Source organism: Lissotriton helveticus, chromosome 2_1 (assembly GCF_964261635.1).
Source record: "Lissotriton helveticus chromosome 2_1, aLisHel1.1, whole genome shotgun sequence".
Classification (NCBI taxonomy): Eukaryota; Metazoa; Chordata; class Amphibia; order Caudata; family Salamandridae; genus Lissotriton; species Lissotriton helveticus.
The window spans coordinates 865,386,576-865,402,274 of NC_136059.1; positions in this window are offsets into that span (position 1 = coordinate 865,386,576).

Here is a 15,699-nt window from a genome sequence, read left to right on the forward strand (position 1 = left end):
TGCACAGAAGGCCATGGCTGAAACCCTGCGCTCTCTAAAAGACGACACTCAGTGGAAACTGACCGACTTAGAAAATCGTTCCCACAGGAACAATCTTAGAGTTCTCCAGATTCCTGAGGGCATGGAGGAGCAAGTTCCTCAGAAGTTTATCATCGATCCGTTCACCGAGGCCTTCTCTGAATGCACACAGTGGGACTGGCAGAGAGAGGTGCAGAGGGCGCATTTGTTCCCCTTTTCCATTTGTCCTGGACCTGGTCAAGTAACAGCTAGACCCAGAGTTATTTTAATATCCTGCCATAATTTTCTTGCACGGGAAGCCGTGTATGAACTGGCTCGCCACGATAGAAAGAAAGCTGGTTAAGGGCCGGCAGTTCCAGCAGTTTATCTCACCATTTCTGGCCTAATGGGCTCAATCTTTTTTACTTAACCCAGCAAAATTTAAAGTTCTACATAAAGATCATACCAGATTTTTTACATCTGAGGTTCAAGTCAAAGAGTTTTTACAATCTTTGTAATATCTAATGTTTAGTCTTGGAACTGTGAAATTTACCCTGCATGATTTTTTTGGGCTGACTTTATGTAGGGCATTTATATAAGTATGGGGTAGATTGCCTTAGTTGGGATATTCCTACCCTCTTTCTGTTTTTTTCTCCTCTTGCTTCATAGCAAGTTTTTGGATTGAGTGTCTATTCATAAAAAGGCATCTATGGCATTAGCAGTTAGCAATAAGTGTGCATTATCTAGAAGCGCTTTATTTTTGTTTTTATACTGAAGGGTTTATTAGCACATAAGATGGTATGTTGGTGCAGGCGGGGTCACCCGGGTGGCGGGAGCTTGTCATCACTGGGACCATGGTTCCTACTGTCCTTTTGAAGGATTGGGGAGGAAAGTTGAGGGGGGTAGTTTGGGGATCCGGGGTGGCAAGAGTCAAGGGCAGGGTTGGGAGGTGAAAGGGGGGTAAAAAAAGAAAAGTAATCCACAGTATTGTTAAGCCTGTGAAATCTAGAGACATCAGAAGCTATTTAAAAGAACTAAGCAAGGGACGGCATCCATATCGATCTTATGGCTAAGTTAGGACTCTGAATATGTTTGTTAAATGTCTGTGGGCTTAACAATTATAATAAAAGAGAACGAGTCACTGCAGAGCTTTGGGTGATTCACCCAGATCTTGTCTGCTTACAGGAGACCTTGTGGAAAGCGTAAGGTCTTATCAGAGTTAGAGTGTTTTTGTCTTAGCTGCCTCACAGCAAACAACATCGAATCGAAGGGTGGCGGTGTTAGCCAAACCGACCATACAATCTTCTGGATGCACTTTAATAGTGTCATATAGCTACTGTTTATCTTTATAATGTGTTAAGTTAGCATAGGCTTATTAAATGTTTAAACGCCATTTTTCCTTTTGCTGCTTCTGCACACGACACTTAATTGTTGATTTAGATTTCAACCTAGAAGTCCGTTGTGGTTTACATGAGAATAATATGTTATTGCTCTGATATCAGCTTTGCTTAATAAACTATGTCTCTACAGAGAGGGCTGAAGTTTCAAGAATAACACGATACAGAATTGTTATGAGGTCTGATCTCCGCACCTTCATAGACATAACATAAGTGCAGCTTCTGCCAAATTTAGGCTTTAGGCGGGTTTTATATTGCTTTGCTTAGAACACGGATACACACTTGATGCGGTTCGCATGCAGAGAGAGCTGGTGGAAGCAGATGTGATCTCTTCATACTAGGATCTTGAGGTATGGGACCGCCCTGCTAAAACCCAAAGAGACCTTCTTAGATATTAATATAATATGCTAGTTAGGGAGGGTGAGAAATAGGTGTTGTTAACCCTCATTCATTACAGCATGTTAACATGCTGTCAGCTTTTGCTTTCTATGGACTAGGTACTATGCTGATAACTTTGCTTCTGCTAATATGTTTCCTTGTATTATCTAAGATACTGCGTTTGAGAAAACGGCATTAGTAAATAAATATTTCAAATGTGCACGTGTCCTCATTTACTCCACGTTCTGGTTTGAAATGATTGTATAACGAAAGAGTGCTCATGTGTTCCACGTAACCTGAGGTATTGTAAGTTCATGTTCTGGTTTGTCTAAACATTGGGAGTTTGTTATGACCAATGAGACACTGTAGCTAGCCTGGTAAGGGGTTTTGGGTACTGAGGTGAGTTTTGGGTCACCCTAATTCACCGAGGTTCCAAATCTCTATGCACAGTTCTGTGGGAGAACGGAAACCCTGCGACATGGCGCCCAACCGTTGGTTGTCTTATATCATGACACTCGAGTAGTATATCGTTCAAACCTTAACCCCTTCACTGTCGTTTCCGGACAACGGTGGTGTCAGACAAACCTACCTATTTTTGAAATAGGTCTTTTCAAGCTTGAATCTTTCTAAAACGGTTTCCTTGAATTACTACCCAGTTGTGCTACAAAGTTTACTTTGTTTTTCTAAGTTCCTGTGTTATCATGGCCCAGCCTGTGGACATCCCGCAGCATAGTCGCATTGCGGTGCGCAACCATTTACAGACTTTCTAAGTCCCATTGGAAGGCTTGGCTGTGATTTTGGTAGTGAGTGCGGATGCAGCTTACCCATACGAACTGTTTTATTCGTGGGTGACGTTTCCGGCTGTGGACGCTAATTCTGGTGTGTTCTACAACTACACTGCCTCACCTGTACCGAATGAATATACTCCGTACAGGGCACTGGAAATACCTATTGATCATTGGCAGCATCGCGTTTGGTTTGGTGGCGCCCTACCCCATTCGTTAACCGCTCTGAGGTTAGGTCCTTTGTCCATTCCAGGCGCAAATTGGCCTGTTTTGGCTGGATTTACCCCTCATCCTCAACGCGGCAATTGTATCCTAGCGGAAGTACGTCTGCTACATGACGTTTCCATTGCCGTGATTCATGCATTAGTGCAATACATAGGTCGTCATCTCCCGGGAGGACCCCCGGGGGGTCCGGCTCTTCCAGCGGAACATGGCGGATTGAAGCTCAATCCGGTTATGGTCAATGCAGTGTTTGGTAAGCGACCAGATGATAAGGAGGAATTTCCTTTTTGGCTTGCCGAGAAATTTGACCAACTGGAAGCAGTATTTCCTAACACTACACCTGGTGAAAAACATAGAATCTTGACGATTAGTTTACCTAAAGATTTAGCTCCCGAACTCGTTGACTGTGAGAGCTGGGGGAGAACTTTTGCAGCTGTGTATGCGAGGTGTTTCGGCACCCCGTCTATGGCTGTACTGCCTATGATCATTAAACGTGTTCAGGACGATCACGGACCGGAAGCAGCGGTTGAATTGGGTATGTGCCTGTGTGGCGTCTTTGAAATAGTTTGCGATCTCGTACTTGCTAATGTCAAGGGGGACGCTGTGAACTTCAGGTGTTTAACGCGTTGGCTGCTATTCCCGATCCCGAGAAACCCTGCCAGTTAGCGAAGATTGTAGTGGCTGCTTATAAAACAGTGGGTCGCACAAGTAAGGGTCTAAAATATTTTTCTGACAAAGAGAAAAAACAACCGCAGGGGCAGTCTGCTCAGGCAGATGTCCAGCCCAAGTCCAAAAAACAAAATTGGCCTAAAAAAACAGAATCAGGGGAAGCAGAAACAGCAAACTCAAGAATCTTATCCAGCGGCTCAGGTGCCTGCGCCGACTGAGAGAGTTTATGACCTGATCGATTTCAGGTTTCTGATCAACGCTCTCCTCGTTCCTTTCAGGACTCATCGGCTCCGAAGACCGGTGGTGGAGGAGGCGGAAGAGGACGTGGTGGTCAGCAAGGACGTGACCAGCCCCGCAAGACAGACGGCACAGGTCAGCAGGACGGCTCAACGCCAAAGAGATCGCAGTTTGCCAAAAAGAAAGTTGCAGCTTTAACAGCGCATCGATATGCCACAGATAGTGAGAACGCGGCTTCGGAATCTGATGTGGGCTCTGACCTTGCTGGACAGCGCGGCGGAGATTACTATTGTGAGAGAGGCCCTGCGTCCACTACTGAGGGTGACAGCGACTGATGTTTACGTTGTGGTAGAAACAGCCGATACGAGACTTGCTCCCCCTGATAGACTTTATGAAATTGTCCTGTTGATAGAAGGTGACATACAACGTACCATCAAAGGGGTATTTTGGGAAAATCTTTCGTCTACGTATGACATTTTGCTTTCGGAGGCTGACTGGCCCCCACCTTTTGTGCTCGCGGCGCCGCGAGGGGAGGAGGTAATCCTCCCGAGTTTCGCGAACACTGTCTCGAAAGAGCATGCGCAGCATTTTGCAGAAGAGTGGGCTAGGGCTCTAGTGGCGGCTCTGTACTGCAACCAGTGTGGTTGGGATAAATTGTCCCCATGCCATGAGATTCCTTTGCGGTCTCAGCCGCAGCCTCAACCTCAATATCCCATTCGACGTGAAGCCAAGGCTTCCGTCGCGGAAATCCTTGAACAATTGGAATATCTGGGAGTTATTGAAACATGTGTGTCACCGATGAATAACCCTCTTTTTACTGTGACCAAGCCTGACGGATCGTATCGTTTGGTATTGGATTACAGGCATTTGAACTCGCATTGCCGTAACTGTGCAGTACAGAATACTCACAGCTCTGCCCTAGTGGATAGTCTAGTGCGTAAGCGTTTTAAAACGACGCTTGACATTTCCAACGGTTTTTATGCCCACAGATTGGATAGCTTTATCTCCCAATGGACCAGTTTTACATGCGCTGGGGTCCAAAAACAATTCCGGCATCTCCCAATGGGCTATAAGAATAGTCCTGGTATATTTACCGCCCGTATAGTCTCTCTTTTGGAGAGGGTCGACCCAGATGCTTGCTCGTATGTGGATGACATATATCTCACAGACGACGAAATATGGGAGCATCTGTGTTGTGTAAATTCGATTATTTGTAACTTTGCTGACATGGGTTACAAATTTAACTTTGCAAAATCGCACATTGCTGAGTACACAGTGTTGTTCCTGGGCTATGAGCTCAACAATGAAGGTAGAGGTTTGGCTCCTCACTTCTTGGAGAAATGTGCTCAATTGCGCGCTCCTACAACACTGAAAAAATTACAGTCTTTACTGGGCTTTTTAAATTTCGGGAGGACATACATTCCGGAATATGCCCAGCGTATCAAGCCTTTGTATGCTTTGATACAACCAACTTTTTCCAAATCAAGCTGGCTGCCTGAGCACTCAGCCATCTTGCAATCCTTGCAGGCTGATCTGTTCGCTTCTAAATTCTTACTGACTCGTGATAACCACACCAACCTGGTGATAAGAATAATTCCTGAGAAAGTTGGTTTCATGTACCTCACTTTTAATGAAGGAGACACAGTACCTATTGCTTACAAGTCACACTTGTACACTTCGGCTGAAATGCGGTTTCCCACTGTGGAAAAGGTTTTAACAGCTGTGCAGATGGCGATTCTTAAGGAACGAGCTCTGTCACAGGGGAAACGCATGTTGGTTGTTACACCCTGTCCTCATTTGGAGGCAGTTACGAAAGCCAGTGTACCAAATTCAAGAGCTTTGCACCCTCGGTGGATTCAATGGGCTGCGTCCTTGACATCCACGGATGTCACGTTTATTTTTGACGCCTCGTTACGGTCGCAAGAGTACTTGCAGTATGAATTCGTTCGTCCTGCTCCTCTAGCTATGCGACCTTTGGAGGACTTCCATTGCATCATTTACACTGATGGTTCGGCGCAGGTTGCGCATGGCTCTAAACACGCCTACGTTTCTGCATGCGCCATTGTGGTCGGTGCCATGGTGAACGATGAGTTCCAGTCCAAGGCAGTACACACGCAGCCTCTAGGGGACTGCACCGCACAATTGGCAGAGCTTCGTGCTCTCTTACTAGCGTTGGAGTACGCTGATCCTATTGTGACTACTCTTATTGTAAGTGATTCTTACTACTGTGTATAGTCTTACAATGAAAACTTGTTCTTTTGGATTCAGAATGATTTTCGTGATTCCAAGGGTAGCACAATAAAACACAAGATGATCTGGGTTCGAGTGGCAGAGCTTAAGGCTAAGTTGCCACTCGTTTTTGTAATTCATACTCTCGGCCATCAGCGTGTGGGAGTCCACGCTGTCGGTAACTCGCTTGCTGATGAAGCAGCGAAATCAGCGGTGTCTACATACTTAGTTGCAGCAGTTACTCGGTCCAATAGAAAGATTGATGATGACATCTTGGCGGCTGTTGCTGCCACTGAGAAGGGAAGTAAACATCCTACGGGGTTCCCTTCGAAGTACACATACCACTTAAGTCCCGAAAAGGTTCCTTTTGTGAAAATTCCTGAAGTTGGAGAACGTTTAATTCCCAACTCGGATCGCAGGGCTGACTTGATGACAGCGGCACGTGAAGGTGTGGCGTCTGCGCATGCGGGCGTCTCGGCCACTGTAACTCAATTACAACAACGTTTCTGGTGGCGGGGGCTGTACAAACAGACACGAGATTATGTCCTTCAATGTGACATTTGCCAGCAGATTAAACCTTCGACTGCTGCGCGTCCGCCACAGACACAGTTGTACATTTCTAATAAACCGCTAGGTTGTGTTTATTTAGATCACTGCGGTCCTTTTTCCTCTGATACTGCGTATAAGTACATCTTAGTAGCAGTGGATTCATGCACACGCTTTGTATGGGTCTGGCCCCATCGCAGCGCTGATTCACGGACTGTCATTAGAGATTTGCGTGTCTTTGTAGGGATTTTTGCCTGTTGTACCTTCCATTCGGATCAGGGTCCGGCTTTCGCCTCTAAGGCGTATAAGGATGCCATGACTTCGATGGGGGTCCAAGTCAAGTTTTCATCTCCCTACAGACCTGAGGGTAATAGTGTAGTGGAGCGAATGAACCGTGATTTAAAGCAATCTTTGACAGCTCGAGTTATAGGCACTGGCAGAAACTGGCTAGCCCATCTCAATGGCGTGCAGCGTGCTCTTAATAATCTCCCTAGAAGGTCTCTGGGTGGGCGGACCCCATACGAAATGCTCTTTGGCATCAAGATGTACGTCCCTGACCTTGACGGTCTAGACTGCGTGGCTCGCGCCACAACCTTTGACGTAGATGAACATTGCAATGTTTTACAGGATCTACAAAAGACCAGAGACAGTCTTGCAAAGGAACATTTGCCCTCCACATTGGATGTTGCGTTGCAGATCCCGGTAGTCGGCTGGCTACCCCAAGTTGGAGAACTGGTTCATGAGAAGATCGATAACAAGAAAGAATTTGGTCCTTCCTATCGAGCTTCGGTTCCAGTCCTTGGAGTGAAGGGCACGAGAACAGTCATTTTACCACCACTTCCTGGTCGTAAGGAAAACAGGTTTATCTCAATTGACAATGTCAAGATACACAGAGTGGCCGATTCTCCTTAGTATGACACCGGCAGTCTCCTGTCCTTCCATTGTGAGAAATTCAGTTTTGGCCACTGCTTCTAATCCTGAAACTGAAGTGGCCATCGAATTGCCTGCAATTTCCAGTCCTTTATTAAGTACTTTGCCTGGTACTGACCATGATGATATAGACTACACTTACCCCACTGACTTATCCATGCCTGACCTGCAAGCACGTTTGACCACAGAATCCAGATTTTTATTTGACACTGTTTCCAATGCCTCGAAAAGACCCTCACGTTTTGCATTTTTTGCCTGCTTATTTAAAAATCATTTTTTGATTCCCCCTTGGACATATATTTGGCTGGTGCTTTTTTCAATTTACCTGTTTATGTCAATTGGGTTTGTGTTTTATTTTTTCCGGATTGTAAATGGACACTATGTCGAGGAAAGAACATGCATTCGTCATCTCAATGGAACTTTGGCCCCCCTTTCCTCGTCGCATTCTGCACACAGGCTGAAAAGAGACTTGACATTTGTTAACATCACTGCTTGGCCTGTCCTTGATGGGATAGTGTGGGATGCTGTTAGATTTCAAATTCATGGCCCTACTGATGTTGTTAATGTCCCTAATGTGCTTAGAGTGAACATGGGGGATGTAGTGAAACAAAACATACGTTCTGATGATTGGGATGTTCACGCCGTAGAGTCTTTGTTTTCTGATTTGAAATACTATGCTGCCTTTGATGCTGAAGATTTGTACTTGGAATCTGCTAATTATGGTGATTTGTTTTGCTTTCAACATTTTGGCAATCACTTCTTACATAAAACGACTTCCAGAAGGAATACTGTAAATTATACGCAATGGGAACATTGCCCAGCGCCTAAACAAGGCAGTTCAAGTACTTTTTTGAAAAAGTACACTTATTTTACTGACTTCAATCAGTCTAATCCCGAGTCCTTTTATTTCAAAATGACACAGAAGCCTATGTCCAAGGTTAGACTTACCGATACCAAATTATTGTACTCGAAGTCCTTTCTTTTTTTTTTGTTGAAACTTTTTATTGAAAATAAAAACAAGAAAACAGAAAAACAAAACATGGCAAGGCATTACAATAGAATTGTGTCACCATTCGGCTCGCGGGGGGGGGTACAAACGTAAATCAGATATCGTTGCTACCAGTAAATCGGGGGGAGGGGGGGGGGGAAAGGAGACCAGAAGTATACAAAACATCTATAATCCTGCGGAGGAAACATCAGGTTGGGAGGAAGACAAGTCAATATCACATTCCGATATGGGGGGAGCACATATATCACCACGGTACGTGTTCCACTGAGTCCAGATTTTCCCCCATTTGCCAGGTGTGCCACGGGAAACATAAACCGTTTTTTCTCGAAACATGCACCAATCCATGTTTTGTTTCCACACTAGGACTGTCGGAGGCCTCTGGGCGCCCCATAGCTGGGCAATGTCACGCTTGGCGATCATGTTACCCAAGGTCGCCCATCGAAGCTGCGCCAGATTGTAATCATTCGGCTCCCAGACGTTCAGCAAGCACCTCCGCGCTTCAGGCATCAGCCGTACACCCGTAACCTCACTCATTACCGCATGCACGCGATTCCAATAGCTCAGCACAGCCGGACATTCCCAAATCATATGGAGAAACGTGGCCACCCTGCCGCATCCACGCCTGCACAATCCATCCGTCTAGAATCCCATTCGCACCAGACGCGGGCCAGTCACATACACCCTATGCAGAATTTTGAGTTGGACAAACCGAAGGCGTGCCGGGATAGCCACCTCTTTCGGGGAAGAGATCGCGGCCTGCCAGTCTTCATCATCGAGCTCCAGACCATCAATGGTCCATAACCCTCGGAGGCCTTCCAACAAGTCAATCCTAGTATTAATCAGTTTTTTATAAATGAGCGAGATAGTGCTATCAGGGACATGCCCGTCTAGTATCCTATCTTCAAGCGGGGATGCTTCCGGCACGTCCGAGCCTCGGGGAAAAACAGACAAGATTGCGTGCCGGACTTGCGCATACCGAAAGGATTCCCTATCATTCAATCCATATTCAACTTTCAATTCCTCAAAAGTTTTGATCCTACCCTTGATCCACATATCATCGACCCTGCTGATCCCTATCATGTCCCACCGATCGAATCCCTTCGATTGCCAAAGGGAGCCAAGGTTATCCGAGGCATAGAGTGGAGTAGCCCGGGTCGGTCTGTCAGCCCATCCAGTGGCCGCCGTAGCCCGATACCACACCTGCACCGCTGTTTTAGTGGGACCCGTAAGAGATCTACCGGCTGACGTCGCGTACAAAGCCCTGTTGTAATCGCCGCCGGGCAGCAACCATTTATCCATCGCAAAGGCCGGGTTTAGTGAATGAGCATAGGTGCCGTGGTTGATGGCCCCTAACTGAGAGGCCCAATAATAGCGACGGATGTCCGGGAGTGCGATGCCGCCATCATACCAAGGGAGCGTGAGCTTCGAAAGGGCAATATGAGAACGGCCCCCCCATATCAACTGTCGCTGTAGACATTCAATCTCCCGGAAATACCCAGCTGGTACTACGTCAAGCGTGTTTTGAAGCGCATAGAGAAATCGGGGGAGCGACATTATCTTAAACAACGCCGCTCGACCCAGGGGAGAGAGAGGGAGTCTGTTCCACGTTTCTATATCCGCCCGAAGACGTCGGAGAGGGGGCAACAAATTGCGCTCGTAACGAAGCGTAGGGTCTAGGGTAACAAAGATTCCCAGATATTTGAATCCCTCGAGCACCACCGAGATAGGACATCCATGTGGCAAGAGGGGAGCATCGCCGGAAAGAACATAAACGCAAGATTTTGACCAATTGATGACTAGACCGGAATTTTTACTGAAAGAAGTCAAAACGTCGAAAAGGACGATCAACGACTTCCGGGGCGACGTAAGGTATAAGAGTATATCATCCGCGTACAGAGATATACGGTCTTCAAATTCCGGAGACCATCTAATACCCTTCAAGGATGGTTCCCATCTCAACCAAGCCGCCAATGGCTCTAAGGCAAGAGCAAACAGAAGTGGGGACAGAGGACAGCCCTGGCGCGTACCCCTACCAAGCGCAAAGGAGGCCGAAACACGCCCATTCACCACTACCTGGGCTAAAGCGCCAGCATAAAGCAGCTGCACCCAACGGATAAAGGCGGGCCCAAAACCGAATTTAGAAAGGACCGCCCAAAGATAAGGCCACTCAAGCGTATCAAACGCCATAGTGGCGTCTAGGGACACCAAGATGGCCGACTCCCGCAGAGTCCCGGCTCGCGCTAGGACTCCATGAAGGCGCCGAAGATTAAGTGCCGTATTGCGATGTGGTATAAAACCGGATTGGTCCGGGTGAACAAGATCTCCTATAACAGATATCAAACGAGTAGCAAGAACTTTGGCCAGGATCTTAGGTTCAACATTGATCAGGGAAATAGGTCTGAAAGATTCGCAGCGGTCACACGGCTTTCCCTCCTTATGGATAACCACTATGGAGGCCAGCCTTTGATCAGGAGGAAGAGACCCTTTCTCTAGGGATTCCAAAAACATCGATCGCAAATACGGCGCCAGTACGTCGGGACGGAGCTTGTAAAGCTTGATGGGGAGTCCATTAGGGCCCGAGGCCTTCCCGGAGCGAATCGATCGGATAGCGGTCGCAATTTCATCAGCCGTGAGCGGAGCTTCCAGTAGGTCCCGCTCCGGGTCAGACAAGCATGGCAGCGAGATATCGCGGAGAAGCAAGCGGGAGTCCTGCTCTGGTCGATCGGACACAGGGGAGTACACTACCCAAAAATAATCGGCGAACCGCGCAACGATCCCAGCAGGGTCAGTGATACTTTCACCATTCACATCAACTATGACAGGGATAACCCGACTCGCGCATTCTCTCCTATCCAACCAAGCAAGCAACTTCCCAGCCTTATCTCCCACATCATACAGACGCCCCTGCTGTTCACGACCCATCTCTTTCGCAGCGTCAGTCACAAGTGCTCTATATTCGTGCTGTTTTAGGTCTAACAAGTGCAGCTTCTCAGGGGAGGCTCCAGAGTCCAACTCTCCCTCAAGGATGGTAAGTTCAGTCTCAAGACGGACAACCTCTTCCCGCTTACACCTCTTAACATTGCCAATCGAGGAGAGGGCTTGGCCCCGAATGACAGCTTTATACGCCTCCCACAAGGAGACAGAAGAGGACACTGAACCCACATTTTCAGCAAAGTAACGATCGATTGCTTTAAGTAATTCCACTCTAATCTTAGGATCACGGAGGTACCATGGGTTAATCGGGGCAATCCGACCTCCCGACCCCAGACGAGCGTTCACAACTAACCACAGCGGGGAGTGATCCGAAATACCCCTGGCAAGATGTTTCACCTCCCCTATGAGGGAAGCCTGGGAGGAGGGCATCAAAACATAATCTAATCTCGAAAGGCTGCCATGGGCACCGGAGTGATAAGTATACTGCCGTTGCCCAGGATGATGTAAACGCCAGCAATCGGTTAGCCCCATTGCCTCCAGGAAGTCCCCCAGCCAGGATTGAGATTTAGCGAGGACACAGGGAGGGTGACGATCACACATACCAGACACTACTTAGTTGAAATCCCCCCCTACCACAAGTACACCCTCGGGCACTCCCAGGATCACTTTTCCCAAATGAGCATAGGTCGTAGTTTGAAGGCCTGGGGGTATGTAAACCGAGAGTAAAGTAATCACCCTCCCCTCCCAGCGCCCTACAATAGTGGCATAACGCCCCCTATCATCGAGTATAACGTCATCAATAGCAAGGGGGAGGGAGGTCCGAACCAGAATGCCCACCCCTCTGGAGCCGGAAGTGAAACCCGAGTGGGCCATGAGACGGTATCCACGCCTATTCATGGCGTGGCACGTATTACCCAGCAAGTGTGTTTCTTGAAGCAAAACCACATCAGGAGACAAGCGTCGTAGCAACTGTAAAACCACCCCCGTTTAATTCTGTCTCCCAACCCATTTACGTTCCAACACAGAATGCGTAGTCCCCTATCCCCCATCCCAGAATCCACCCCAGGTTCCCCCCCACATCAGCCGCGACACTGCAACACAGGAGATCATCAGTACTATGCCTTGAATAAAACAAAAAACCATAAACTTGAACCCCCCAACCCTCCAAACCAAAATTATACCCCCCACCCCGCACCCCTGCGTGAGACTCAAAAGCCACCCCAACTTGCAGTGTGCCTGTCGCCCTAACATACAACTAATCTACGAAAAGAACCCCAGAGGAGGAAGACACACCCGACCCCCTCCCACACCCCATTAAGACAACACAATAGCGGACAATAGTAGCATAGCATCAAACCACAGCCGAAAGTCAATACGTTGGTCCAGGAGCCGATTCACTCCCTATTCCTGCTCCATCAGGCCGCCCTCCGCTCCACCGGAGTGTTCCGAATGATCAAATTGTTCCTGTCCAGGGGGCAACGAGTCCAACCAGTCACTAGCAGCTCCAGGATGGTCAAAGAAAAACGTTCTATCATTGTGAACCACACGCAATCGAGCCGGGAAAAGCATGGCATATTTCATGGCTCTGTCTCTCATTCTCTTCTTCACTCCTTGAAATCCCAGTCGCTGCCTCTGAACCTGTTGGGTGAAGTCCGGGTAGAAGCTGATCGCGGCGTTTTCATATTTCGTAGGGCCCGATGTGCGGGACGCCTGCAGGATCGCATCTCTGTCACGAAAGTTAAAGATCCGCGCAATGATGGGGTGCGGAGAAGCTCCCAACTTGGGCGGGCCACTTGGGATTCGGTGGGCCCGGTTCACTGCAAAAAACTTGCTCAGACCCTTGGGCGCTAGGTGATTCAGGACAAGGTCCTCCACCAGTAGGTCTACTGCTGATGAGTCCGTCGTCTCCGGGACACCAACCAACCGGACGTTGTTCCGCCGTGCGCGGCCTTCAAAATCGTCCAAGCGTCGAGAGAGGTAGTCACGGGCAGATCTCAAATTACCGACCTCCGTCTTCAATTCAGAGACGTCGGCGACAAGACTGGATGTCTTCAGGTCAAGGGATTTGACCTTCTCGTTAGTCTTTCCAAGGTCTGCCCTGATCAGAGTAACATCTATAGCAACCGTGTCTAGCTTGTGAGTCAGGGCCTCATATTGTTGTCCCAACGCGGCCTTCATCCCAGCAATGGCGCCCATGACGTCTTTCAACGACGGTTCTTCATCCAACAGGGAGTCATCCCCAAAGGTGGCCGGGGGTTTAGTCATACCACTCGGAGAGCCCTTAGTGAGGGTATAGCGATCCATAACGTTGGACTGCACAGGACCTCCCCGAGTTGCCGGTCTGGTCTTGCGCCTCTCCGCCTCGGGCTTGGTAGTCATTTTAGGTTGTGCGCCCCGGAGGGTATTCTGAGACCTAGTAAAAATGGCGACACTCTATACGCCCGGATCAATTCGGAGAATAGGTGGAGGGCCAGCCACTGATCAAAGAGCAGCGAAAGTCCAGATCACTAAACGATGACGTGGTAGTGAAAGAAACAAACGACCAGGGCGACCAAGGCAAAGTCAATGAGGCCAGACCACAGGAATCGAAACTGAAAGTAGAAGACCGGGCATGGGAGCCTCGCCTGGGCCATTGTTATTCGATTACCACCCGGCTGGCAGAGAAGGCAAGTCCGGGGCAGTACCATGGAGCAGGCCAGAAATGTTCAAAAGTCCTTATCTTCGGTTCCCGGGGACCAAATCGCAATCTGAAAACGGATAAATGATCAGCCAGGTCACGACCACAAAAGCCCGTCGTCTAAATCAGGATAAGATACAGGATGATCGGTGGAGGTGGCGTAGGTCCGGGAGCTCTGAGCTCACGCGACCATCTTGGGTGCGCGCTAAGCTCCTCCTTCGAAGTCCTTTCTTGATCAGCTGGCTGTGGGCGGCTATGAATTGTGGAAGGAAACTGTTGACCTAAAATCAGTTTGGGGTTCTAAAAGCTGGCAGGTACAAGGCACTGAGGCTTTGCACCGTGCTTGTCTCATTCCGAATCAAATGTTGTTTTTGAATTCCTCTATTTCACAGACAACATGCTTTGGATTGGCTACTTCTAAAAAATTGAATACTCCAACCATTCCTGAGTTAGAAGAATATTCTGGTTGGAGTAATTATACTCAGTTTTCGATTAGGGACTTACAGACCCTATTGCTGAATTCATCCTTTAACATATCCAGTTTGGATCCAAAAGGTTGGCTGATGTGGCACAGAAGTGCTGCTTCATGCCAGCACCGTTTTCTGGGTTTGTCTGATGGCTTTACACAGGTTAGACCTGATCCACGTTTTGAATCTGAACATTCTGTCACGACTTACTCAGTGGGCAAATTATGTCAAAATTGGCTGAAACATTCTAAATTGTCTGCAGTTAAATTACATCTTGCGAAGCTAAATGATGATGTAGATTTAAATGATTTCATTAAAGGCCCGGCTAGTGGTAGATCAAAAAGGTGGATATATGCTATTTACAATGAAATCTGGAAGACATCACAGATTGAGGCGGCGACACGCCTTAGAGCTATAGATAAAGCTAATCTAGAGAAAGTGCTTGCAGTAGTAGACAATAGTATTAACATGCTTTCTTCCCGCATTTACACGTTAGATAATATTGTGTCTTCTGTAGTGGATATTGTGCAGGATGAAGTATCTGTATTGTACCATGGTCAACATCAATTGTGTTCTATCATGCAATTTGCTTGGACCCTACAAACACTTAAGTCTGGCATGGTGCCATGGACCTACATGAATGTCTCCTCTCTCTTTGCCCCCTTTAATTTAACTGACAAGCAGCGCTTGCTTTCTATGCGAGATGCATCCTTTTCAATGTTACATATTGAGAGATTAGAGTTCTTGCCTTTTTCTGTGGCAGAGGTCACCGCTGCAACGTGGCTTATCCACGGCTTGATAACATTACCTTTTGCTTTGTATAAATTTACAAATTGTATGCGATATGTTGCTATAGGTCGATATGAACCATTGGGTAGTGCGTTCCTCCATGAAGTCTGGTCCCTTCCTTTCACTTATAGATGTTTGAAAGACGGACAGGAGGTTTATCTGAATGGGAAGGAGTGTACAAAAACACCAGATCACTCATTAATGTGTAGGCACATACAATTGCACGGTTCTTGTAACCAGGACCGGCCAAACTTAGCCTGTGTTTTAAAAGGGACTCCGGTTCCGGCAATCATCCCGACTTTTACCTTACTGGGGAACGGAAGTTATTTACTTTTAAATAATGAAGATTGTTGCGGGTTAATTAAAGGTGTTGCTTATGTGGTGACAGTAACTGAACGTGTAGTTTGCTGCAAAAATGTACTGTACCCACCCA